The sequence below is a fragment of the Mustela nivalis genome (genome assembly GCF_964662115.1).
Source record: "Mustela nivalis genome assembly, chromosome: 12".
Taxonomy (NCBI): Eukaryota; Metazoa; Chordata; class Mammalia; order Carnivora; family Mustelidae; genus Mustela; species Mustela nivalis.
Window position 1 is genome coordinate 79937808 of NC_139031.1, and position 26522 is coordinate 79964329.

Here is a 26522-nt window from a genome sequence, read left to right on the forward strand (position 1 = left end):
TGTACTTCAAAACCCCTCTTTCCTTCATCTTGGTTTTTCCAGTTATACTCCTATCTCATGAATGTCCCCCTTCCTAACAAATGAGAAATGGTTGGAGAGAAAATAATTGAAGGTAAATTTTTTAGAAAAAAAGAAGGAGAAGAAGAAGAAAAGAAAATATAGGAAGAAGAGTTATGACCAGAGAAAGAGAGAGAAAGAGAGAGAGAGAAGGGAAAAGAAAGTCACAACAAGAAAAAGAGAGAACAGGCAGAAAAGACACTAAAGTACTCAGAACAGGGACACCTGGGTGGCTTGGTCAGTTAAGCTGCTGCTACCTTCAGCTCCTATCATGATCCCAGGGTCTGGGGATCAAGTCCCACATCCAGATCCTTGCTCAGCAAGGAGCTTGCTTCTCCCTCTGCCTGCCACTCCCCCTGCATGTGCGCAATCTCTCCCTCTGACAAATAAATTAATTAATTAAAATTTTTTAAAGTGCTCAGAATTAAATATGCTCTCTGTAACCTAGGAAAATGGTTTATATACTGAGAAATTATAGGAAATGTTTACCCACGATTCTTTTTACATTCTTAAGAAAAGCCTGCACATTGCTGACTAAGCTCCAAACAAACATATAATCTAGCATTGAACAGCTCAAAAGCGTCTTTAACTGCTTTACTGTGGAAACAGTTTGAGGCCAGGATTCCAGCATTAGGTCAGTTCTTTCCATTTTGCTTCTCATTCTCTTCCTACCTAATGACTGTCTCCAATGCCAGACCCTCTCCCCCTCTCTCCTACAGGTATTTTTGTTATAGCTTTGTTCTGGCCTTCTTCTTCCCCGTCTAAGCCCCTACAACTTACTTTTCTTATTACATCTTTTCTATTTAGTCTCCTGAAACTCCTATTTCAATGGAAATGTACCCTCAATCTTTTTTGTTTTGTTTTGTTTTTAAGCAGAATGTTCTCTTTGCAAGCAGATCTCCCAAAAGGTCAGTTCCTCTGAGTGATTACTATGTGGAAGACACTGTTCTAGGACTGGGGAAACAAAAATATAAAATGACATGGTCATTGTCTACATAAATTTTATAGCCTGGCTATTAGGTAGATAAGCAGATAGGTTAATATGGTGTGACTAAAGTCAGTAAAAGATGACACCATGATATTCTTGCCTCCCATTCTTCAGATCATCTACCTTCCAACAAAATTTCTTTAAGTTGCGTGCTTTGCCAATATGTTATATCTGCCTTTAATTCTACCTAGATATATAATCTTAAGTGTCCCCAGTCAACTCATTTCTCGTTCCCTTCAGGAGATTTTCCAAATTTGTACCTACTTCACGAATACTATCACTCCACTACCGTTTACCTCATTCTCTGAGACTCTTAAACTTCCTATTCCCCATGTAAAAATAACTTTAACTTGTACATCTTCTTCTAGTTTCCTCCTGTCATAGTGGACGAAGTGTATCTTAACTCCCTCTTCCCTCATTCAAGACTAATTCATCCTCCTGTTCTTTAGATTTTGTAGCTTTATGCTCCTCAGAAACTGGTTCATCAGCCATCGCTGCTTTCCTCTTTGTACCACATTCAAACTCTGACAACTCCCACCCAGCATGATCGAAAAGCTTGTCCTTGGTTCCCTATTATTCCTTAGTAATTAGAGTACTTTTCTATCCTATATTTTACCATACACCTTCTTAAAGAAGTATTATTCACTATTACCTCTACCTCAGCTCCCATTTGATCTAAAACCCAAGGCAAGGTAGCTAATGCTTCTCTGGAAAGCTGCAACTGATGTGACTTTACCCCTAGACACAAACACATAGAAAAAAAGTAACATTTTCTATTTTCTTTCAGTCAGATTAAATACAATTTTAATTAAATACAATTAATTACAATTAAATACAATTAATTAACAATTAACACAATTTCTCCAGCCATCCAGGATGTTGAGAAACCCAATCTTTGGTTCCAAAGAACCCTCTACTACCCAGGAGTGTCTGAAAACAAAGGCTTTACTCATGTAACCACCTGCTGACTACCAGTCACTGGCCTCACCTCCACCACTTCCCTGCTTGCCCTTTGCCCCGTCTTAGCAATGTCTTTTCTAATGTTCTTTACTGCGTCCAAACCCTCACCAATCCTGTCTTCTATCCAGAGAGTGCCCTTTTCTCTCTTCTCAGATGCTCTCCTTGCATTTCTCCTGTTTATTCTTCAGAACTGAACTCAAATTTTCATGCCTTCCTTCCCTGAATGCTCCCTAAATTCTCAGAATGATTTAGATGTACTCACAGCATCACCATGGCCTTCTTTACAAACTTGGTATAATTATTACTAGACTGTACAGATTATATCTTAGGCTCCCAGGAAGTCATAATCCTGGGAAGAACGTAAAGGGAAAAATAGGCGATTATAATACTGTATGTGAACTTTAGCAAAAGTAGTTATAGAACGTAGAGAAAATTTTTAAATAGTTAACATTTATTCACTCTTCTATATCTCACATATCACAAATATTTTACACATGTCATCTTATTTAATTTTCACCACAATACCATGAAGAAGAATACCTATATTTGTTTTACAGGAGAGGAAGCTGAACACAAAGAGATCTGTAGTTTGGCCGAGGATTCACAGGCCGTACAAAGTAAAGCCTCTGGCCTAAGAAAGACTGATGATTCAGTCTCTAAGGCCATATTCTATTAACCAACACACTATATTATATCACTTATGGTTGATAGCATTTCCTCAACAGTGAGTATTAACTAAGACTTCAGAGCTGAGAAATAATTGTCTAGTTAAAGACCGTAGTAAATAAAAAGCTTGATGAGTGATGAGAAATGAAGTTTCAAAAGTAAGGATTGGTCAGATAATAAAGAACTGGGAAACTTTGTAAGAATCTTGGAATTCAGACGGGAGCAGACTCGCAATTTATTTGTAAGAGTAGGAAAATTTCAAACAGGTTGAATTCTCAGCTCTGAAAGCTCTTCCATACCATGGTGGGCTAAGAGGAAAAGAGGAGATGCTGCTGATAGACTTGAACCCCCAGAGTCCCATGAAACCACCAAACCAGAAAACATGGTCCATTACCTGTTGCTAAAAGATAGTGGCTGTCCCTTTGCTTGAAGATTATGCTGAGGACTCCAATAAGGCAGGTGCCTCGCAATCCAGTGCTTTCCCTCTTTAGCCTTTACTCTTATTTCCCCTGTAAGCTACCACACCAAGGGCCAAATCCAAGCACAGCTCAGTGATAGACGCTGCCCCTTCTAAGGAAAGAGAACCAAACACTAAAGGAGCTTCAGAATGCAAACAATATGTGCTGGCAAAAGGCCCATCTTCTCCGAAATAAACTTATTGCATCTTACATCTCTCACAACATTTTAAAAAACAACAACATTTGATAGAACTTCCAGAACTCTGTAACTGTAAATATTGCTGGAATCCATTTATCAGGGGACATGGGGAACTGCCATCTTTGAATGAAGACAAGAACAGAAAAGAGCTTTGCAAGGAAGAACAAGGCCAGGGTATGATGCAAATGATTTATGACTTGGCCATACAATCCGGGACACTATAGTCCTTGTGTTATCTGTAGTGAAAATGGATACTATGTGGATCTTATAAGGGCAATAGGAGTGAGCATCTGACCCTATAGCATCAAGCAACTAAGTGGCCAGTTTCTTTCATGAACTGTAATCATCGAATCATAGTAGGGGAAGGCCCAACCCATGGTAAGACAGAAGTAGTACATCTGGAATTGAGCATGAACAGAGCAGGATAGTACCAGTAAAGAGGATGAACGCAAGGATCCCATACTGACTCATTTGCTGCTATTGTCTGGCCCTTCTTGCTCAGATCACTCCTACTGCCTCATCAAAATTTCTTTATGGCTTCTCTCCAGGAGAAAAAAGGGAGCAGGATTAATGGCTGAGTCAGCTGGTATGGCAGGGGGCAAAGCAAAAATGTTTGTATCTGTACTGTAAGTAACAGGGCTGGCCTAAGAAGAAATTGGTGAGAAGAAATTTTGGATAGGTAGACCTCCCGTTAGTGGGCCTGGTCAGCCATTTTGCAGGAAAGAGACATTGTCTGAGAGATATGTCACACCCTTGAGGTTGAGCTTCAACTCAAGGTTGAAGCAACCTTGAGGTTGCTTCCCTTGCTCCCCCCCCCTTCTTTTTCTTAGAGAAGAGACAGGATGGGACAGCACGAGAGGGAGAGGGAAAGAGAGACCCTCACGCACCCTTAAGCAGGCTCCACAACCAGTGTGGAGCCAGACACTGACCTATCTCAGAACCCTGAGGTCATGAGCCAAAATCAAGCATAAGGCATTTCACTGACTGAGCCACCTAGGCACCCCAGTTGAATGGTTCCCTTAAATGTTGTACCCTAAGTCTTCACTTGCCTTATCTAGTTCCAGTTCTGCACAAGAACAAGGGATTTGATGGTCCTATCACATTACTACATGACTCAGAACCAATCAGCTTGATGGACATGGATTGGCCTCTTCCAGGAGTAGCTGAGGTGTCAGCTTGGGGAAGATACTCTGTGAGAAAGGTGTCACCTTCCTGCATGTCAGTTGGAGCCTAAATCAGGAACTGTTTGTGGAGCTGTGTCCACAGAAGTAGAATTTGGGGCTTGGAAATGAAAGAGTTAAGTGGGAGTGGCTCTGATTGTTGTCATTCACAATGGCCCTCTTGGAAGGAGTAGAGCAGCCTCAGCCTGAGAGTGGCCCAGGAGGCAGGGGCTCCAATCCTTCAGGATTGGTGGTGAGTCAGTCAACCCAGCAAACTGCCTCAGCTGGCAGAGGTGTCAGCCGAGGGAAGGGGTACCTAAAATGGGTGATGGAGGAGGAGAAGATGAACGTCTCTTGTAGTTTTGAGAACAGGTGGAGCCTTAGGGGTTGTAGCTCATTCTACCAACACTTCTCACCTAATTTCCCCCAGGAAACCGGAGTAACTGGAATCTGGGTCAAGCTTTTCCCTGATGGGGAGAAATCACTTAAGAAGCCAGTGGTTGTAAACCCCTCACCGAGTCAATGTAGTGCTTAATGTAGTGGACACCATCTTCTGGAAGGCCAAATACTCGATTCTCTGCTCAGGAATCACCACCTGCCATGGGCAGTTGCCCTCAGTGGCAGGACACTGCCATGCACAAGGCAGCCCAGGCCAGTGACTGTCTGTGATGGGATCGAAAGGCCTGCTCCCCGTGTTTCGACTGGAAGAACTCTAGCCCCCCTCTCCCAGGATCACCTGAGCACTCAGTAGGACCTACACTGTGGGTCGCCTTCTCCATCTGCTTAGTTCTGCCTTCTTCACCTCCTTCTACTGCATCTGCTGAGAGCACATCCTGAAAACCCTTTTGTCCAGAATTCTCGGGTTGCAGAACCTATTCCAGAGATCCAGTGTAAGACACGGTGTGCCGTGTAAGAAAGTGGAGGGGAAGCAAAGACAGGAACAATGGAGGGTTCTTTCAAGAAGTCAAGAAACATGGTGGTAGCTGGAAGAAGCAGGTTGGGATAAGAGTTTTTCTTTTGTTCAATTGGTTGGTAGTTTAAGATAAATATTATAAACAATATAAATATAATATAATTATATATTTTTAAAAATATATATTTTAAAATATATATTACATATTTTATATATTTTAATATATTTCTATAAATATAAATAATAAAAATATTATGAATAAATTAAATATGCTTAACTGTTGATGGAAAAGAGAGGAAGAGGTGGAACATACAGAAAAAGGTGAGGAAAAGGGATGGAATGAGGTGCTGGAGTAGAAGAAAGGATGGAGTCAGAGGTTTACATGGAAAGCTAAGCTTTATTTTAGCGTACAGTAGGACTTGTAAATCTCACTCAATGTTTTGCAAATGTTTAGTCACTCATTTCAACACTATTCTTTTCCCACTTACATAAATTGCTATTTTTATCACAAACTAAATCCTTAGATGTTCATGAGTCTGTCCTTACACTTCTCTGCATAACCTCTTTATTTGCCATCCAATATTAAATTAATAAAATCACTCAAGTTTTATATAACATTTTCATGACTGATAAGACAATCTTTCCTCTTCATTGCCCTTTTCTTTTTAAATTTCAAGATTTATTTCACATATACCATGTGTTTTCCTTTACTTTTGGGGTGGATTTCCAAGATGTTTTATCTTTCTGTCGTTATCCAGAAATTTGCCATTATATATTCAAATATTTCTTGAGATGCGGAGCGCTGTAGATTTTATTGTACTGATCTTGTATTGATCCCTTTACGGAATTTTTATGAGTTTTTGCATTTTTAAAATTTTCTTTTTAAAGGGTTTTATTTATTAGAGAGAGACCACAGGAGAATGAGAGCACAAACCAGGGTGGGGGACAAAGGGAGAGGGAGAAGCAGGCTCCCCGCTGAGCAGGAAGCCCGATGTGCCGCTCAGTCTCAGGATCCTGGGATCAGGACCGCAGCCCAAGACAGACTTAACTGATGGAGCCACCCAGGCTCCCTGCATTTTTAAAATTTTCTTTAGGGTTTTTCAGTTCTTCTCTTTTCAGTAATTTAGAGCATATTTATTCTTGATAACCTTGTTAACTGGAACCTACTATACTGTCCCCAAAAGATTTGGGGGAGTTCTTGTGCACGACCACCCATAGGAACAGGAAGAAGAAAACACGTCTGCGTGCATGGGGAAGGTGTGTCATTACACGGTAACAGTCAAGTCCTTAGCTGCCCATGGGTTGCTCTAAAGCTCACCTGATCCTTCAGAGTTGTGGCAGGGAATCGGATGACCCTGGTCATCATCATCGGATGATGCTGGTTGTCCCTAAAGGGGGAGTGGCCTTAATTAAGCCAGGTGATTCACATCACATGGTGCCATTCTCAGAGTTGTGTTGGTTCGGGTTCCTCAGGAGCTCCCAGGTGTGATGTGAAATGGCCCCTGTCCTCAGAGGGCAGGGAGACCGTGAAGGGGCAGGCCATCCATGTTGGTAGGTGGCAGTTTTCAGAAGCAGAGGGAACTTACATAGGAGGCTTGTCTTGTGTTGGTAGTACGGCAAATCAATCCTCATGTCTGCCGGCCAGGTCTTTAAAGTTTATATAGAGGCCTTCACTGGAATCAGTCACGGGTCCCACGCAGGTGTTCTCAACACCGCATCATCACTGCCTCAAGGCTTTGTCCTTGGAGAAGCCTCTGGAAGTGGGAAAGGCAAGCAGAAACCATGTTCCCAAGACAGGGGTGGGGGTCCGGAGCCTGGGATCTCCCACGTCCAGCTCACGGGTCAGCTGGCGGTCATGTCTTCTTGGTGACCTTCCCCCCAGCATGCTGTGGACCAGGCAGCACTCCCGGCAGCCTTCCCAATGATGACAAAGCGCTACACTCTTTACATGAAAGACGAGGCCACCTTTGCACGCGTGCGTTCTTCCACTTCTAGTCTCCCATTTCAGGGGCAGTTTGGTCTATTAGAGAAAATTATGTAGCTTTTAATTCCAGAATTGCAAGTTTTGTGTTCTTTTCTGTAATCAGATTCTATATTATTTTAGTATTAATTCTGTGTTCCAATGGGTTATAGATTCATAATTGGTCTTTTACACAGTGACTTCTGATGAATGAATTTCTATATGTACTGAGGAGTGCATGAGTTATATATCTCTTTCATATTTGCTCAATGGAGAATGTCTTCCTGATATCTTACATTAATGTCACATTTTTGTGAAACGAATTATTTTCCTTACAACTCAGCATATATTACTTCATTGGTTTCTTGTATGAAATGCTGAGAAGATATCTAAAACCAGGGAAGTCATGAAATGTGCAAGTAATCAGCTTTCTTAAATCCAGCATTTTGATATTTAAATGATAAATCTTTTATGTTTATAAAACAAAAGGCTTGGGGCACCTGGGTGGCTCAGTGGGTTAAAGCCTCTGCCTTCAGCTCAGGTCATGATCCCAGGGTCTTGGGATCAAGCCCCACGTCAGGCTCTCTGCTCAGCGGGGAGCCTGCTTCCTCCTCTCTCTCTCTCTCTCTCTCTCTCTTTCTCTCTCTGCCTGCCTCTCTGCCTACTTGTGATCTGTCTGTCAAATAAATAAATAAATAAATAAAAATTAAAAAAAAATAAAAGGCTCATAATCCTTGAGTGGAATTAAAGCCTGTAAACTCCAAGTCCTCCTTTCTCCTTTGCCTGTCTCACCTGGTCTACTAGATTAATGTCTATCAGATATGCCCACTTATCCATTTAATGTGTTTATTTTTTAAATTTACTAGATGTGACCCTAAGCATATATATAATGCTGCTTTTGCTTTGTTCATTCAATAATCTATCATAGGGAGCCCCTGGGTGGCTCAGTCATTAAGCATCTGTCTTCGGCTCAGGTCATGATCCCAGCACCCAGGAACTGAGCCCCTTATGTGGCTCCATGCTCAGAGGGGAGCCTGCTTTTCCCTCTGCCTGCTGCTCTCCTTGCTTGTGCTCCCTCTCTCACTATCTCTCTCATTCCTTCCAATGTACACTTTTTCCCGTAAAGAGGTCTTATGGTTTAACATAAGTTAAAGTATGCTTAATTTACCCTGTGTTTATTATCTTTGTGATTTCTTCTATCTAAGCATTTCTAAATTTGTCCGTGGGACCTAAAATGTCTTTAGATATGGCAGCAACGTGGAGTGTGTCATTTACCGAGAGCAAAGAATATTACTTTTCAACTCTGCAAAATAGAATTACTATCAACATAAGGATCCAAGAGAAAATTGAAGAAAACATAGCGTTTGAAAGTCTGGCTCTGTGCTAATGTGATTATCTGATGATCTCAGGCTCCCTGAATCGGTGACAGTTTCAGTGTCCCTGTTTCGTGTCATTTTATGAAACCAGATCTTTTATGCCAGGAGTATTCTGTTTTGATGCCTGATTTTAAAATGGTGCCTGTACAGAGGCAGATTTGGTGGAAGACAGACAAGCTAACTACACCTTAATGACTGGCTTCTTTCTGTTCACCAAACTCTTATTTCTATTTTTTTATTAATTTCTTTTCAGCATAACAGAATTCATTGTTTATGCACCATGCAACGTGCCCTCCATAATACCCACCACTCTTATTTCTAATGCAAGGCTTATTGCCTTGGTGGCTGCTTTCCCTATAGTTACCCCTTTAACATTCATTTATTACTTTGTCCCCAAAGCTCCTTTCTTATTTTCATTTTTATTATTGCGTCTTAGTGCCTTCACTTGCCTAGGGACTGTGAGATCTCCTTCTGTATACTTAGAACATCTCTCAGTCTTCCTTTCCCTCGCTTAAAGTATGCCTCAGTCTGGGCAAAATTCTGTTCTCCCAACACAGATTTGTGGCCCTCCTTGTGATCTCTTTGCCTTTGCTTCCAAAGCCTACGCCCCCTATTAATAGCTCACTTGCACATAAAAGGATAGTTTCCAAAGTCCAAGTGGGATTTTGCATTTGGGTACGTGCCAACAGAGCAAAGAGTCATTGATCACGTTGCTTTCAGGTTTTGTTAAGTAAGCCTCTTGACTGCGTGCATGTTATTAGTCACATTGAACAGTCTGGTCTGATTACCTCAACCTTGAAATTTCTCTCTTTTAGGGTCTTTTTTTTTTAAGACTTTATTTATTTGACAGAGAGAGAGATCACAAGTAGGCAGAGAGGCAGGCAGAGAGGGGGAAGGAGGCTCCCTGCTGAGCAGAGAGCCCAATGCAGGGCTCCATCCCAGGACCCTGAGATCATGACCCAAGCTGAAGGCAGAGGCTTAACCCCTTGAGCCACCCAGGCACCCCTCTCTTTTAGGGTCTTATTTTCTTGTTTTTCCAAGAACCTCAGATTCTCCTAATCCCTTTAAAATTTGGAATATGGGCAGGGATAAACGGACTTTTATAGTTTGGAACAAATGACTATGAAAACTTTCCTGCACATCTGTGCTACCTTTTGGGTTAGCAGTTGAGCACAATTTCTCCTCTTTGAGCTTCCGCTAATGTCTTCCCTGTCCTCCCCACCCCCACCGCCCCCGCCTCACCCCCACCCCCATGGGTGCAACCACCGGTTGCTGGAAGCCTGGGAACTTCGTTGTCTAGAAGTTCTACCAGGAGTTTCCACTTTAGGTTCCATGAACCAGAAACACCTGCTTGAGTCTTGGAGGCAAGAAAAGCAGCAGAGGCCACATTACTGCTCCTCCGGCATCGGTGGGCATACGTCCGGGCATCAGCAGGGATCCTACCCGGGCCTCTGGGCATTTTCCTATCTCACCTTGCACAGCGTGGCCCCGCCCAGGGGTTTCACAGCATCCTCAGCATCACCTGGGGACTTGCAGCAATGCCAGTTCTTAGACCACTCTCCAGTCTTACGCATTCAGAAACTGCGGAGGTAAGTGTCTCACCGCGTCCCCCGAGCTGATTTTATATACCTGTTGACTGAGAAAAGAGGCAGAACTGAAAGAAAACAAAAGCACTTATTTAGGGTCTTAGAATTCTAAATCAGGGAGCAAAGCTTGGGGAGCAATGCAAATTATGTCCCACTAAGGGAACAAAAGTCCGTGAGTTTTTCTTAAAAGATTGAGAGAAAGAGAGACCACACAGGCAATGGGGCGGGGAGAGAGAGAAGCAGACGCTCAGCTGAGCAGGGACCCCCGCCCCCCAATGTGGGGGCTTGATCTCAGGACCCTGGGATCATGACCTGAGCCAAAGGCAGATGCTTAACCCCCTGAGACACTCAAAGCGCCCTAAAAGTCAGTGGTTTTTAAAGACAAAAAGGGAATGCTTGTGTCCCTGGTTTACAGAGCCTACAGAGTCCTTGAAGTATTTGCACTTTGGCCCAGGTCAGAAGTTCATTATTTACCTGGTGATGACTAGCTTAAGGCCCACCTCCTTAATAGCCTCCCAGATGATTTTTTAAAAGCCCTTACCATGGACAACTCTATTTTTACTTCACCTTTCATAGATCAACGTTGAGAAGTGTTGAAGTAGTGATCCCAGGGTCCTGGGGCAGAGCCCATATTGGGTTCCTTGCTCAGTGGGGAGCCAGCTTCTCCCTCTCTCCCTTCCCCTCTTTCTCTCTCTTGCATGAATAAATTTTTAAAAATTAAAAAAAAGGGGGGTTGATTATAAGAATTACCAGGAGTGATTATGAAAACTATAGTTTCCTTGGGACTACCACATACCTCCCCATAAATAAGACTCTTCAAAAAAAGGGCCGGTGAATGTGTACCTTTCCAGGTATCCCCAGGTGATTAATTGTCAGGTGCGAGAAGTTGATCATTATTGCTCTGTGGTTTTTCTGGTGTCTTGAATAAATAGCATTCCCTCTTTCCTTGTAGTTGTAAAGGAAAGGGGAAGCCATTAAGTTTTCATGAAAAGGTGTCACTTGGTTGGGAAAGTGTGCTCATTCAGCATAAAACCCCTTTCTGAAACTTCCCATTCTATAGTTCTCTGCGTTTCTCAGTACCAACCAAGACTGACCTGCGTCGTCAGCACAGTGATAGCACCATCCCTGCTGAAACTGCAGACACCTGGGCTCCATTCAGATCTAGTGAATTGTCTCTCTGGGTCTGGGGCGTGTTTAACAAACACAGCAACACACTAATGTTTGAGAGCCACCGAGCAGTTTTTCCATTGTTGACACAGACACCACACCAGAGTGTATCACCAGCCATGCTCTGTATGCTACAAGGGCACATATGACAGAGGGACATCTACAGATTCCCGGTGTTAGCTCTGGGCCTCTCTTTCCTCATGGGTCAGTGAGGGTGTGAAAAGAGATTGTCTCTAACTTCTCTAAAGTGATACAATTAGGTTGTGTCTTATCAACCTATAAACAGCCACTTCAAGGAACCATATGATAGGGTTTTCCATAGGTCTCTTACTTGATAATGTCATTTACTGCATTAGCTAGAGGAAAATATTTAAACTTTAATGCCCTTGTTGGCATGGAGCAAAAGAGAAAGAGAAGAATGTTCTGAATACTTGTTCATATTTTGATCCATTTCTTACAAATTTTTCTTTTTTTCTTCAAAATACTTAAAATAATGATTGCGTTCTTGGACAGTCTTACAAAATGACTGAATTAGATTATACTTCCAAATGAAAATATTGCTTACTTAAACATCAAAAAATAGGTAATATCCAAAGTATTCCATTTTTTTCTTGTATGGTTTTAATAGTGAATGTTTTATTATAAAAATATAGCCTATACTGGGGCCCCTGGGTGGCTCAGTCAGTTAAGCATTCAGCTCTTGATTTCCACTCAGTCATGATCTTAGGGTCAAGGGCTTGAGCCTCCTATAGGGCTCTACTCTCAGCGGGGAGTCTGTGCCCCTGCCCCACATGCATGGGCACACTCATGTGTGTGAACTCACTCTCTCCCAAATACATAAACTTAAAATATAGATACATAAAATCTATACTAATATTCAGTAGTGATTGACTAATATTCTTAGTGATTGACAGGACTAAATATTTAACCATGCTGGCTTTTGATTGTTTTGAGTTAAAACATGTCATAAGTAATAATGCATGATGTACATGCTTATGATGAAACTAAGCCTGTGTTGAGAACCTGTCTAGTACCCTATCTTCCATTAGTGTTTAGCAAATGTTTCTTCAGTAGTGAGTAGTTACCCCACAAATTACTTCTGACACAAATGATTACTGAAAACATATTTTTGCATGATTTGAAAAAAGTGAAAGTCTATCTGTGGGCTTACAGAGGCTTTGGTTTTCTTTGCCTATGATTTTATTGTATGTTAAATTAATTTCTCATTGTCCTGAAATGCAGAAAGGGCTCTAAATAATTGAAAGTTCTTAAGGGCATGGGAGTGACAACTGTCAGATTGCAGAAACCACATTCTTGCTTTTGGAATGGAATTTTGGCAGGTGCAGGAACCATCTTATTAAGGAAAGGTTTATCAGGAAAAATTTGGGTGAAGGTAAAATTGAGAAACCATCTAAACTTAATTAAAATTTCCTGTTGTTTAGGGGTGCTTGTGTGGCTCAGTTAAGCATCTGACTCTTGATTTGGGGTCAGGTCATGATCTCAAGGTGGTGGGATTGAGCCCTGAGTAGGGCTTCATGCTCAGAAGGGAGTCTGCTTGAGATTCTCTCTCTCTTTCTGCCCCTTCACTGCTTACACACATTAACAGACACACACACACAGTCTCTCTCTCTCTTTCAACAAATAAAATCTTTAAAAAATTCTTGTTTGTTTGTTTGATGACTTAATCAGAAATGATAAATAAGCATAGCGGAAGGGAAAAAACCAAAGAGAGGGAGGTAAATTATAAGAGACTCTTAGCTATAGAGAACAAACTGAGGGTTGCTAGAGGGAAGGTGGGTGGAGGGATGCACTAAATGGGTGGTGGGTACTAGGGAGGGCACTTGTGATGAGCACTGGGTGTTAAATGTAAGTGAGGAATCACTAAATTCTCCTGAAACCAATATCACACTGTATGTTAACTAACTAGAATTTGAATTAAAATTTGAAGGAAAAAAAAAAGGTGTTGCTTTGGTGGCTTTTCTTGTCAGTTGTTAAGATGTTCCCCAAAGCTAATTTAGGAGTCACCTTATATTCCAGTCTAAGTAGGTAAAGTGCTAAGAGTTAATGACAATGAAAGGGCAAAGCCATGGCCAACAGTCATGGTCCAATAAAGCCAAGTCTATTCTCCTTCAGGGCTCAGTTCAGGATCCATCTGTTTAGCCAGATTTTTTCCTAATTGAGAAGAAGTCAGTTCCTTAATTTCAAAAATTGCATCATTTCATTTTATTTTGATGGCTTTACTTTTATATGTATAGTTCCTGTGATATTTAATATTGGTATATTTTTAGAAATAAAAGACTATAATGATGATTGTTTTTAGCCTTTGAGCAGATTTCATTGTTAAAAATAATAGTGATGCAAGGAAATATATAGTTTGTACAAAACGTGCCAAACTTATTTTAAAACTCCTATTTTGGGGGCACCTGGGTGGATCAGTGGGTTAAGCCTCTGCCTTTGGCTCAGGTCATGATCTCAGGGTCCTGGGATCGAGCCCCACATCGGGCTCTCTGCTCAGAAGGGAGCCTGCTTCCTTCCCCCTCTCTCTCTGCCTGCCTCTCTGCCTACTTGTGATCTCTGTCAAATAAATAATAAAATCTTAAAAAAAGAAAAGAAAAGAAAAAACTTGTATTTTTAATAAATTACTCTATGGAAATTCTTTGCTGTATGTAAGACTTTATTCTGAAATAATAATTATTAAGACTTTATTCTGAAACAAAAGATTCCATATACATAATAAAAGAACAAAGCAATAAAACTTAGTTCCTCCAGGAAAAAAAATATTCTTCTAAAAAAATCTCATTTCCAAAATGATGGCCTAAGACTAGTGGTTCTCAAAGTCTGGTCTCTGGACCAGCATCCCTTTTGTACTTGTTAGAAATGCAGATTCTCAGGTGCCACCCACACCTACCGACTGAGAAACTCAGAGTAGAGCATATCCGTCTGAGTTTTGACAAGCTCCCCCATAAAATTCTGATGCCTGTTACAGTTTGAGAACTATCTTAGACTATGGAATGTAAATTAACTAAGATAGATCTGAATTTCTGGGTAGACTCATTGGTTCTCTGACTCTCAGTCCTGCCTACTGATCCCATTCGAGACTGTTTTCAAGACCCCAGTTCAGAGCAATGGAATCAGAATTTCAGCCTCAGCATCAGTATTTTTAAAAGTTCTTCGGGGTTTCAAATGAGCAGCAGGACTGAGAAACACTGTGATGAGTTAAGTGTACTTATTCCATAGGTCAAGCAGGGGCTGTATCTGCAGCATAGACTAATGTGTGGTTAATCCTGCTGCCCTTTTCTGTTGACCCTACTTGCTTGCTTTTCCTCCTGATCCCATTAGCTGAACCTACAGAGATCTGAAGAGCGCATGGATTGGCTGCCGGAGTAGCTTACATGAGTTGCTCCTATTTGCGGAACTTTTATGTTTGACTTAAAAATTAGCCAGCTGTCCTTGCTTTTTGTCTTAACCCTTTCAATCAGTTTTCCACAGTATAGTCAACATTATCTTTCTAAAACAAATCTGATCATGTCCAAACCCTTTCTCACATTGATTTTTATTTTAATTCCAGTATAGTTAACATACAGTGTGACCTTAGTTTCAGGTGTACAATATAGTGATTCAACAATTCTGTACATTACTCAGTGCTCAGTGTGATAAGTGTGCTCTAATCCCCTTCACCTATTCCCCCCAGACCCCTACCCCCTTTCTTCTGGTAATCATCAGTTTGTTCTCTGCAATTAAGAGTGTTTCTTGGTTTATCCCCTTCTCCCCCCCTCTCCCTCCCCTCCCCCCTTCTCCCCCCCCCCCCCCGTCTTATTTCTTAAATTCCACATATAAGTAAAAGACTATGGTATTTGTCTTTCTCTGACTTATTTGGTTGGCATTATACTCTCCAACCCTATCCATGTTCTTGTAAATGCTAAGATTTCATTCTTTTTATGGCTGAATAAAATTCCACTGCACATATAAAACACCTTTTTATCCATCCATCAGTGGACACTGGGGCTCTTTCCATAACTTGGCTGTACCGGTCTGCATTCCCACAAATAGAGCAAAAGGGTTTTTCTCCACATCATCACCAACACTTGTGTCTTATGTTTTTGATTTTAGCCTTTCTGACAATTGTGAGGTGATAGGTCATTGTAGTTTTGATTTGCATTTCCCTGACGGTGAGGGATATTGAGCATCTTTTCATGAGTATTTTGGCCATCTGGATGTCTTCTTTGGAAAAACGTCTGGCCATGTCTTCTGCCCTTTTTTAATTGGATTATTTTTTGAGTGTTGAGCTTTATAAATTCTTTATATATTTTAGATACTAGCCCTTTATCAGGTATATCATCTGAAAATACTTCACCCAATTTTTTTATGTTGTCTTTTAGTTTTGTTGATTGTTTACTTCACTGTACAGAAGCTTTTTATTTTGATGTGATCCCAATACTTTATTTTTGCTTTTATTTCTTTGGTCTTAGGAGACCCATCTAGAAAAATGTTGCTAGCCCTGATGTTAGAGAAATTTCTGACTGTTTATTCTCTGTAAGGATGTTTATGGTTTCATATCTCATATATAGGTCTTTAATCCATTCTGAGTTTATATTTTTGTGTATTATCTAAGAAAGTGGTCCAGTTTCATTCTTTTGTGTATGGCTGTTCAGTTTTCCCAACATCATTTGTTGAAGAGACGGTCTTTTTCCCATTGCATATTCTTTTCTCCTTTGTCAAAAGTTAATTGGCCATAAAATTTTAGGTTTATTTTTGGGTTTTCTATTCTTTTTTAATTTTTTTTTTTAATTTATTTGACAGAGATCACAAGTAGGCAGAGGCAGGCAGAGAGAGAGGAAGGGAAGCAGGCTCCCTGCTGAGCAGAGAGCCCGATGTGGGGCTCGATCCCAGAACCCTGCGATCATGACCTGAGCTGAAAGCAAAGGCTTTAACCCACTGAGCCACCCAGCCCCCCGTGGGTTTTCTATTCTGTTCTATTGACCTATATGTCTATTTTTATGCCAGTGCCATATTGCTTTGATTACTACAGCTTTGTAATATAACTCGAAGTCTAGAATTGTGATACCTCCAGTTTTGTCTCTCTTTTTATAGATTGCTTTGGCTCTTCTGGATCTTTTGTAGTCACATACTAATTTTAGAATTGTTCTAAGCCTGTGAAAAATGTTTTCAGTATTTTGATGGGGATTTCATTAAATGTGTAGACTGCTTTGAGTAGTATAGACATTTTAACAATATTTCTTCTTCCATTCCATGAGTAGATCCCGTCCAAACTCTTAAAAATGGTTTGCTAGGCTGTGCCTAAGTTCTTGCTTCCTCTATCCACCATTCTCTTCCCCAAATTCCTCCTGTGCTGCAGACATACTAAATGTTTAATCTCTTAGTTTGAACCCAGCATGTTTTCTAACTTTTCTCCTATCAGCAGATCACGTGCTATTCTCTCTACTTGGAACAATGCTCTCTGATGGGTTGTCACCTCACCATCACGCATTCATCCAAGTCTTTGATACGATGTCTTTCAAGAAAACTGATCATTGAAGCTTGGGATAACACTCTGAGGTTCCTTAGAATCTGCTTATAGTACTTTGGTATCTAGCTTGCTTACTTATCTCAAATTCCCAGTGGACTGGAAAATTAAAAAAGGTATTGTTCATATATTTATCATTAAATTTTTATTCCTACATCTGGCACAGAGCCTACACACAATCAAACAGTGTTTTTAATAAACTTTTATTAAGTAAATGAAAAAATGATTTTAAAGCAACTTAAAGATTGCGAACACAACCAAATAGCAAATTAGAAATAGACAAGAAATACAGCAAAGAAAAAACAAAAAGGTAATATAGAGTCAGAGTGAAAGTTGTGCATTAGCTGCAGTGATGGACCTAGGATCCAGATGGCAGACCTCCCATGTAAATGGCCTTGTTCCTATACCAGCATGACACATTAACCCTTTTCTCTCCACCTTCCATGAAAATACTATCTTTTGGCAAAACACTTCAGAGATGCCATTGTCTCTTAAAGCAAGTCCACATCTCTCTACTTGTCAGTATTTCCCATACTTTGTTCCTCAAGCACTAGATCTGTAAAATTTTAATAAATCTGTCCTATAAAACTGTTCCATGGTCAAATATGTTTGGGAGGTACTAGATTAAATTAAGCTGTTTTCTTTAGTATAGGCACATTCAGAATGTTTATTATGCTTAAGTACTTTGTAAATCTCAAAAAAAATTTTTTTGAGAGACCGCTTACAGAATTAATTGTTGATATACTGAAACAATTTGAGAAACCCTGGCTTAAAAGTATGAGTAAATTTTTCACTCCAAAAAGTTCAGAGAAAAAAGAGAAGGAGGTGTTGCAGAGAGATTGCCTCTATCCCTTAGGAAACTGATCAATTATTTTCTGAACTATGTGAACTTTGTGAACTCAAAGCAAAAATCTACATATAAAAATAGGGACCTATATATATATATTTTTTCAAGGCTATTAAAAAGTATGCATTAAGTGTATGCAGCATACAATATGATAAGTATAGGATATTGATCTTTCTATAACTACACACTCTTGTGGAACATACAATTCACTTTGGGCAAAGATGTTCTGCCTTGCAAGGACTATAAATATATAACCGTTCAGAGAAAAAGCTAGCAATATGTCAGCTAAAATGGATAAGGAAAATAAAGATTTAGGAGAGACCTTAATTGGCCCTAAGAGAGAATAGTATGAGACCTTTTTGGAGTCTTGGAACTTGGGGTTAAGTTTATATTGAATACAGTGGAATGAGGCACCATTCATTTCCAAAGTTAGATTTTGGGTGTCAGTGAGTAGCTTTAGTAGGTATCTTTACTCTGTGAGCGCATTTATACTTTTCTTAGGAGAAAAGGTGCTGACACTTTGACTGGGATCTCAAGGAATGAAACCCTAACTGACTGACCAGAGTGGAACCAGGTGAGTGAATCTCGATTATTCTCAGGCCTGAGTTCCTCAGAAAGAAACTCCTCTCAGTAAAGGAGGCTGAGCCAGGAACAAACACTTGAATGTGCCAAGATCTCATTTATCAGAAGAAAGTTATCTTTTCAGGCACATTGTCCTCTTAACTTTTTAACTTTTCTAAGCAGTCATTCTGCCACTGAGGGAAAATTTAGAGACCAACAATTTGAGAGGTTCATGTCCTAACCATTTCAAGTTTCTTTTATACATGGAGACATGGAAGTGTTCAGTGTAGGATCCCTAACTTGGTTTATCTTAGAGGGGCTTAGTGGACTGTGTGTGTGTGTGTGTGTCCACACATGCATGCACACGTGTTTACACTTCATCACTATTTCCACTGAGGAAATATTCCTCTTTCTTTCATGGTGATTCTGAGGCGGCCTGTCAATCACAAAATCCCACCCTCTCCTAGCCACGGGGTTTGGCCTAGCTCCTCAGAACAACCTATCCAGGCAATGAGTATGATAATCTGACAGGTAGACCTGCACATCTTAGTCCTTCATGAGATTAGCTAGATATCAGGAACAAGAGAGGCTCTCTTTCTTTTAGTTCATGAACTATGGAGATAAGGAGCTGAGGCTGACCATATTCCTCTTTCCTGTCCCATAGAAAGGCTTCCATAACAATGAAGTTGTCATGTAGAAGGAAGCAGAGCCCAGAAATAGGGAAACCGAGTCAGACAACTTAGTTGGAGACCCTAGATCTAAATGCTCTCAAAGTCTACCTCATGCTTTTACTTCTCAGGTGCATGAATCAATATTTACTTATTTATTCACTTACTTAAGCTAGCTTGAATTTCCTTTTGGTTTCTTTTAGAGAGAGGCTTTTACTAATAGACCTTTTCACAAGGAGGAGGCAGGAAGTGGCAGAAGTTTTCATCAGGACATTGGGGAGCATGGCACTGGGGATTTAGGAAGAGGTGTCTGATGTACATATGAACCACAGACTTGAACTCCTAGGGCTTCCAACAAAGTGGGCTGTGACAAGTTATGTCCTGTTGTACCAGGGAAGAACTGCCATTGGTCTCTGGCACTGTCACATGGGCCATGCTCAACTAAGGGCAAAAAGGGGTTTGGAAATGGAGTTTGACCTCTAGGACACTTACTTGAGGTATCGTTCCCTTGGAGTCTGAAGGGTGAGTCCAAGGACAAATATTTCATAATTTACCAAAAGCAAATGTTGGAAATTTCTAGAAAAACAGAAGTCCATACAAATATTGTAATTTCCGTAAACAAAATTGGTTTAAGTTACAGTTTTAAGTAGAACCTCAGATGATTTATATAGAGAAAGAAGTAAGGAGAGGTTATTCTAAAGAGAAGGAAAACAATAAAATCTTGACATTCATATGACTGTGAGAACCACAGACTGATAAGACAAGATGACAGTTTTGGAGGGGATCATGAGAAATAAGGCTGGTTCACTCTAGGAAGGCTGGATTATGGTGCAGCTTCTCAGAAGTTTAAATCAGACTTAGTATCAAATAGGGGAGAAGAGAAGGGTTTTTATATCACCAAATGGTATGAATTTAGCCTTACCTGTTTCATTTGCTTGCAACATAAATATAATCACACTTATTTTCTAGTTAGTTGTTTGAGTTTTCAAGTTTCCTTCTACAGTCTAAGTTCCTCTCTTTCCCTTTTTGACATGTCCTGCTACACACCCACCCCAACCCCACAACGAATTGTTGAGGAACCAAAGGGCTTACTCAATACAAAGGAAATCAGTTCTGCTTCCACGTATCACACAGGGAGAGAGATCTGTAAGGTCAGACTGGCCCATGTCCACCACTGGTTTGGTCACGGGCATCTCCCACTGTCAGATGCTTCTTGTCACTTCATAAGTGCCCTTGCAGGTCCACATACCTGCCCAGGATGGAGTGGTGACCAGTTTTCAGCTTCAATGGTCTAGATCATTGAAATACTTATTTTCACAGACCCTTCCCCAAAACAGGTCCCCGTATACCACAGTAGCGGGGTCTGAATTCTCACTGTTTCACAAGAAAGCTGGAGTACAGGGATGTTCTTTGAGGGTAAACTCAAAATTCCACACGCTCTGCCTCCCAACAGCTGATCATAGAGTACACTTTGCTGCCCTGCTGCAAATTGGTTACAGGTTGAATGATGCCAAGTGCTCTTGGTGATGTGAATAAACAGCAAGTTTTATAAGATGCTGGTAGGCATACAAATTGCTACACCCACTTCAAAAAACAATTTCACATTTGGTAGAGTTCAAGATGTGACTGTGCTTATCCTAGGTAATTCTGCTTGGAGATGTGACTATGCTTGTACTCCCTAATTCTCCTTCCTAAGGATCAGCTCAAGACAAGCATGCTCATGGCAGTATTGATGAAAGACGGGAAAATGACCAAAATGTTTAGCAAAGAAGAGTACGTAAATTGATACTGTCCTACAGTGGATTAAAAATCGTGAAAATGAACAAGAGCTACACACGTCAACATTCATAAACCTCAGACAAGTTTGAGCAACAACACAAAAGCAAGTCCTAAAAGAATACGTGCAATCTGACATCATATATGACATACCATTTCAAAAATATGAAAAACTGAGCAATATATAAAGACGAGGTACATGTGTGCTAATTCAATAAAGTAATGCAAAGATTAGTAAATACCAACTTCAGGATCCAGGTTAGCTCTGGAGAGGATGGAGAGCGCCATGGTCAGAGTTAGCCATATGGGGGACTCCAAAGATATTAACTTTATATAACCCAGGTGACGCAAGTATGGGTTTTATTCTTCTTTAAACCATAGACTATGCTCAATGTTTCGTGCATACCTATCTACATACAAACATTCATAATTAAAAAAAAAAAAAAAAAAAAAACTAAAAGGATCATTTAAGTGGGCTCTGTAGCTCCAGAAGTACAAGACCAGTCAGAAAATCTTCTTGGCTCCCTGTCTTGCAAAACTCTATGGCAGTGAAGGATCATTTGCATAAGAACCCCAGGGGCTTTCTAGGAGTGGAAAAGACCAAAATACCAATTCCTCCTTAGCTGTTCTCTGCAAACAACCACAAATACTTGTGATCAGATCACGAGACTCTGGGAGAGTCTCCTCACACAAAAGCCTTCCTGTGGATGATGACCACTCACCTCTCTCAGCACTTTAACCTCCAGGTTTCTCCTTCTCCAGACCTCTAGGTCTCCTCCAGACCATGGCTCTAGCATGCAGCCTCCCAAGTAGCCATGTACTCTGCATTTGTTCAACGTTTGTTCCCTTCCTGCTCTCTCCTCTCTTTCTTCACCTCCTTTCCCATTCCTTTTTTTAATTAAAACCTTCACTCTCTATTTGCCAAATTCTTTTTTTTTTTTAAAGATTTTATTTATTTATTTGACAGAGATCACAAGTAGGCAGAGAGGCAGGCAGAGAGAGAGGAGGAAGCAGGCTCCCTGCTGAGCAGAGAGCCCGATGTGGGGCTCGATCCCAGGACCCTGGGATCATGACCTGAGCCGAAAGCAGAGGCTTTAACCCACTGAGCCACCCAGGCGCCCTCTATTTGCCAAATTCTTAAAGCACATACTAATAGAGAAGAAATGGGGTGAGAAAAGGACAAAAAGAATAATAAATTTTTCCCCAAATACTGTTCTAAATATACTCATTGTGTCCTTGGAGGTGTTTGAAAGCAACAGAGCCTTCCTTATTAGGGAAGTATAGCAAATGTAAAGAAGTTGTGTCTTGCATCAGGACTTATCAGTGTCTTTAAAACTCTAAGGGGAGGATCTGGTATGCTATTCATTTCCAAATTTGACCAAAAACATCCCTTCTTTTCTACCTGTATTTCTTGAATAATAATATGTCCTGTGGAGAAATTATGGGAAATACTGAGTTGGAATTATGATCAATACTGTTCTCATAGTAAAAGGAAAAGAAGTCAAATATTTTCTACATGAAATATTAGTAATAAAATATTTTAATTCTCCTGGATTCTTTGTTGCTAGGTGGATAGCAAATTTTCTATGGTAAATACTATAGTTTAGTGAATATTTTCTCAACATAATCACCTTAAAAAAAACTTACATCAAGCTTTCTCCCCCAATACTGAATGAGTATCTGTTCTACATTAGGTACTATCTTAGTGCTGGAAACACAATTGTGAAAAACATAGACCTAACTACTGTCCTCATGGAGCTTCTATGTAAGAAAAATAAATAGTTAGAAAGTAATCCTCTCTCTTAAACACACTTAATAGTAAAATAAGGAATACAATTTGAAGGCAAATTTAATGTGATATTTTTAGCCCCCAATATATTTTTTAAATTATTATGACTCTACTCACGTAACTATTAAAAGTAAAAATTATTGCATAGGGAATAAAAAGTCATCCTGTCATAAAAATTGATTTAGAACTTTTGATTTACTTGGTCCCTGCTCAAACATCTCTCTTTTGTTAATAGGAGCACATTGCGCCATAGGACAGTAATACCTTCATCCATCCAGGCTTTTAATTATTGTCTTTGCCTTTTATTACCTGAAGTTCTAGCAAATGTACTCAAATCCACTGTGAAGGCAAATTGCTGATGCCACTGAGAATATGAGAATTAACACAACTGATGAAAATAATGATAGAAAAATACTATAATCAAATCTGATACAGAAAAGATCTGGCAGAATAAGAAATGTTAACAAAGAAAAATAATTATAAGAATGATACCAAAATGAATTATTCAGGGGTAAATTATTAAGAGAGATGCTTGAGAAATAGTGTAAGCCTTCTAGTATTCTTCAGAATACCTTTTTGAGATCATCCTGTAAAAGCCAACTATGAAGGTAATCAGACTCTTTTTTTTTTTTCGATTTTTAACTTTTTTTTTTAATTTAATTTTTCTTTCAGTGTTTCAAGATTCATTGTTTATGCTCCACACCCAGTGCTCCACGCAATCTGGGCCCTCCTTAATACCCACCACCAGTCTCACCCAACCTCCCAGCCCCCTCCCCTCCAAAACCCTCAGTGTGTTTCTCAGAGTCCACAGTCTCTCGTGGTTTGTCTCCCCCTCCAATTTCCCCCAACTCCCTTCTGTCTTCTTTACTTATTGGGAAAAGTACTATGCCGAAAGTATATATTGTTTTACTCTTTGTTCAACAAATTAGAGCACAGTTGAAATGCAATCTAAATTTTGTTAAATATAAGCTATGTTTTTTATTCAGAATCTTACATTTCATCTGTCAGGAACACATCCAGTCAACTTAATCATTATTTATTACTCATTTTTCTTCCTGTTTTAAAAGGATTCACTTCAAAAGCCTTTTCCATTGTCTATTATTCTCATATGATGATTTCCTACGCTGGTATTCTTCTCGTTTAAACATAAGTCTAAAAGTCACACTGAAGTTTAGAGCCCTATTTTCTCAGTAAATGAGTTCCTAATTCTAGTTTTGGAAATTGTAGTTAGATGACTTAGCCATGTGCCTGAGGTTGCTAAAATATTGAACCTTTCATTTTTAATAGGATGGTATTTGGCTCCAAGTACTATGCTCTTGCCACCAAAGCAATGAAAACAATAAGTCTCTGCGGTAGGCAGAATAATGGCTCCCCAAAGATGTCTATGGTCTAATCCCTGGAATCAGTGGATACATTATACAGTGTACAGAACTTTGCAGATGAGATTATGTCAAGGATCTTCACATAGGAGAGAGTATCCTAGTTTACCCAGGTGGGCCCGATGTAGTCATAAGGTTCCTTAGGGAGGCAGGAGGGTCAAAATATTTAAATAGAGGCCAAGGTCAGAGAGGAGAGGTTGGGCTGCAGGAAGCAGGGGCCTGTGAGGCAAGAAACACAGGTACTTTCTAAAAGCTTGAAAGGTAAGCAAATAGATTGTCCCCTAGAGCCTCCAAGTGACATGCAGTCCCATGGACCAATCAATGTTAGACTTCTGACTCCAAACCCGTAGAACAGTTTGTATTACTTGAACCCACTAAAATTTGGTGGTAATTTTCTGCAGCAAAAGGAAACCAGTACAGTCTTGTTTAGATTTTTTTTTTTTTCCTGTTTTCTGTTCTGAAAATGCAAGGAAAACTTAGCTTTCCCCTATCCCAGGCCCCTTTTAGGAGACACTTGGCAAGGAACAGAGAAATGGCTTTCATTTTCTAACTGTTTTGTTTTTGTTTTTTGTTTTTTTAAGATTTTATTTATTTGACAGGGAATACAAGTAGGCAGAGAGGCAGAGAGAGCGAGGAAGGGAAGTAGGCTCCCCGCTAAGCAGAGAGCCTGATGTAGGGCTAGATCCCAGAACCCTGGCATCACGACCCAAGCTGAAGGCAGAGGCCCTAACCCACTGAGCCACTCAGGCACCCCTTTCTAACTGTTCTTAATGGATCAGTTCAAAAGTTTTTCCTCCATGAGGCCTTAAGCCCATCCCCTGGCCTCTCATGCCAGGATGCTTTTATTTCAAGGGACCATAGGTCCATTCTGGAGGTGCAATGGGTGAAATTAATGACTATGCTGGGGAAAGAGGGATAAACTAGAACTGTCCTAGGACAGGTGGTCACCCAGCTTCTATTTCCACCACAGTGCTCACCGCACTTTTGAATTACACTTTTGAACGACAATTAAGCACTTGTCTATCCCGCCACTACTCGCCCCTCTCACCACCAGTCCTTTTGTCGGAGATAAGGGAAGTTTTCCTCTTTCTCTGTTCTCCATGATGTATTTATCAGCATCATAACCCTCGGTGTCCTGATCATTATAATAGCTACAACTCCCATCATACTCACTACATGTTGGACACACTGTGTGCATCAAACGGGGTAAGTCAGCCCTGGCAACAGCTGGGCAGGACGTCACTGATGTTCTCAGTTTATAGAACTACTATCGAGGCAGGGAGAAGCTAGGCAATATGCTCAAGGTCACACAGTGGGAAATGGCAGAACCAGGAGGCAGGTGTAGATGGCTGGCTTCTTTATCGCTCTTGACTCCCCAAGTAGGACTTTTCACCAACACAGTATCTGTAGTCATTTGAAAGGTGAAGGACACAGAATTTGGCACAACTACAACCCTAATTCTAATTGTTAATAGAAAAAAGAGTTTGGGCAACAAAGAATTTCAATGTAATAATTTGTGTTCTATCCAAAGCTCTATGGCATGGGGCACCTGGGTGGCTCAGTCAGTTTAGTGTCTGCCTTCAGCTCAGGTCATGATCCTGGTGTCCCAGGATCAAGTCCCATGGAGGGCTCCCTGCTCAGCAGGGAGAGTGCTTCTCCCTCTGTCTCTCACCCTGCTCATGCTTTCTCTCTCTCTCTCACTCTCTCTCAAATAAATAAAATATATTTTTTAAAAAACCTCCATGGCAAATTAAAATAGCTATCCATACAGATGTTGCCCCTGATGTTTTAAGAAGTCAATTGAAATTATTAGAATTGACTTGGGGAAATAGGAGTCACTAGAAGGAACATATGAATTTTTATTTTCCAGTTAAGATACATAAGTGACCTTCAGCACTGTAAAAGCATATAGCATAATGATTCAATTTACCTATATTGTGAAATGGCTAACAACTTAAAATAAGTTTAGTTAATTTCCATCATTTCATATTTACCATGTTTTTTAAATTAAAACTTTTTTTTTCTTTGCCATGACAATTTCTAGGATCTGCTCTTCTAACAACTATCAAACATACAGCAGTGTTGACTATAGTCATTATGTTGCACATTAAATTCCCTGTAATTATGTATCTTATTTTTTCTTTAAGGATTTTATTTATTTATTTGACAGAGAGATCACAAGTAGGCAGAGAGGCAGGCAGAGAGAGAGGGGAGATCATGAACAGTGATCATGACCTGAGCTAAAGACAGAGGCTTAATCCACTGAGCCACCCAGGCACCCCTGTAATTATGTATCCTTCTAATGAGTTGGAAGTTTCTACCTTTTGACCATGTACATCTAACTCCCCTTCCCTTCCCTGCTCATCTCTAGTAACAAGTCTGATCTCTTTTTCAAATGTTTTTCTTTTTCAAGATTCTACATGTAAGTGAGATCACAAGGTATTTGCCTTTCTCTTTTTTTTTCCCCCTCTAACTTATTTCACTAATC

The 26522-nt window shown here is 40.2% G+C and overlaps 1 long non-coding RNA gene across 4 annotated transcripts in view; it reads left to right on the forward strand.

The window, feature by feature from the left end:
• The first annotated feature begins 2005 nt into the window (after positions 1–2005).
• Positions 2006–26522, forward strand: part of LOC309844737 — a 56100-nt gene continuing 31583 nt past the window's right edge. For 2 of the 4 annotated variants that reach the window (XR_014300858.1, XR_014300859.1), the window contains exons 1-3: positions 2006–5484; positions 10065–10326; positions 18363–18435. This is a non-coding gene — a long non-coding RNA (uncharacterized lncRNA). The remainder of the gene's footprint in view (positions 5485–10064; positions 10327–18362; positions 18436–26522) is intronic. The other 2 variants (XR_014300861.1, XR_014300860.1) reach the window with 2 other exon arrangements.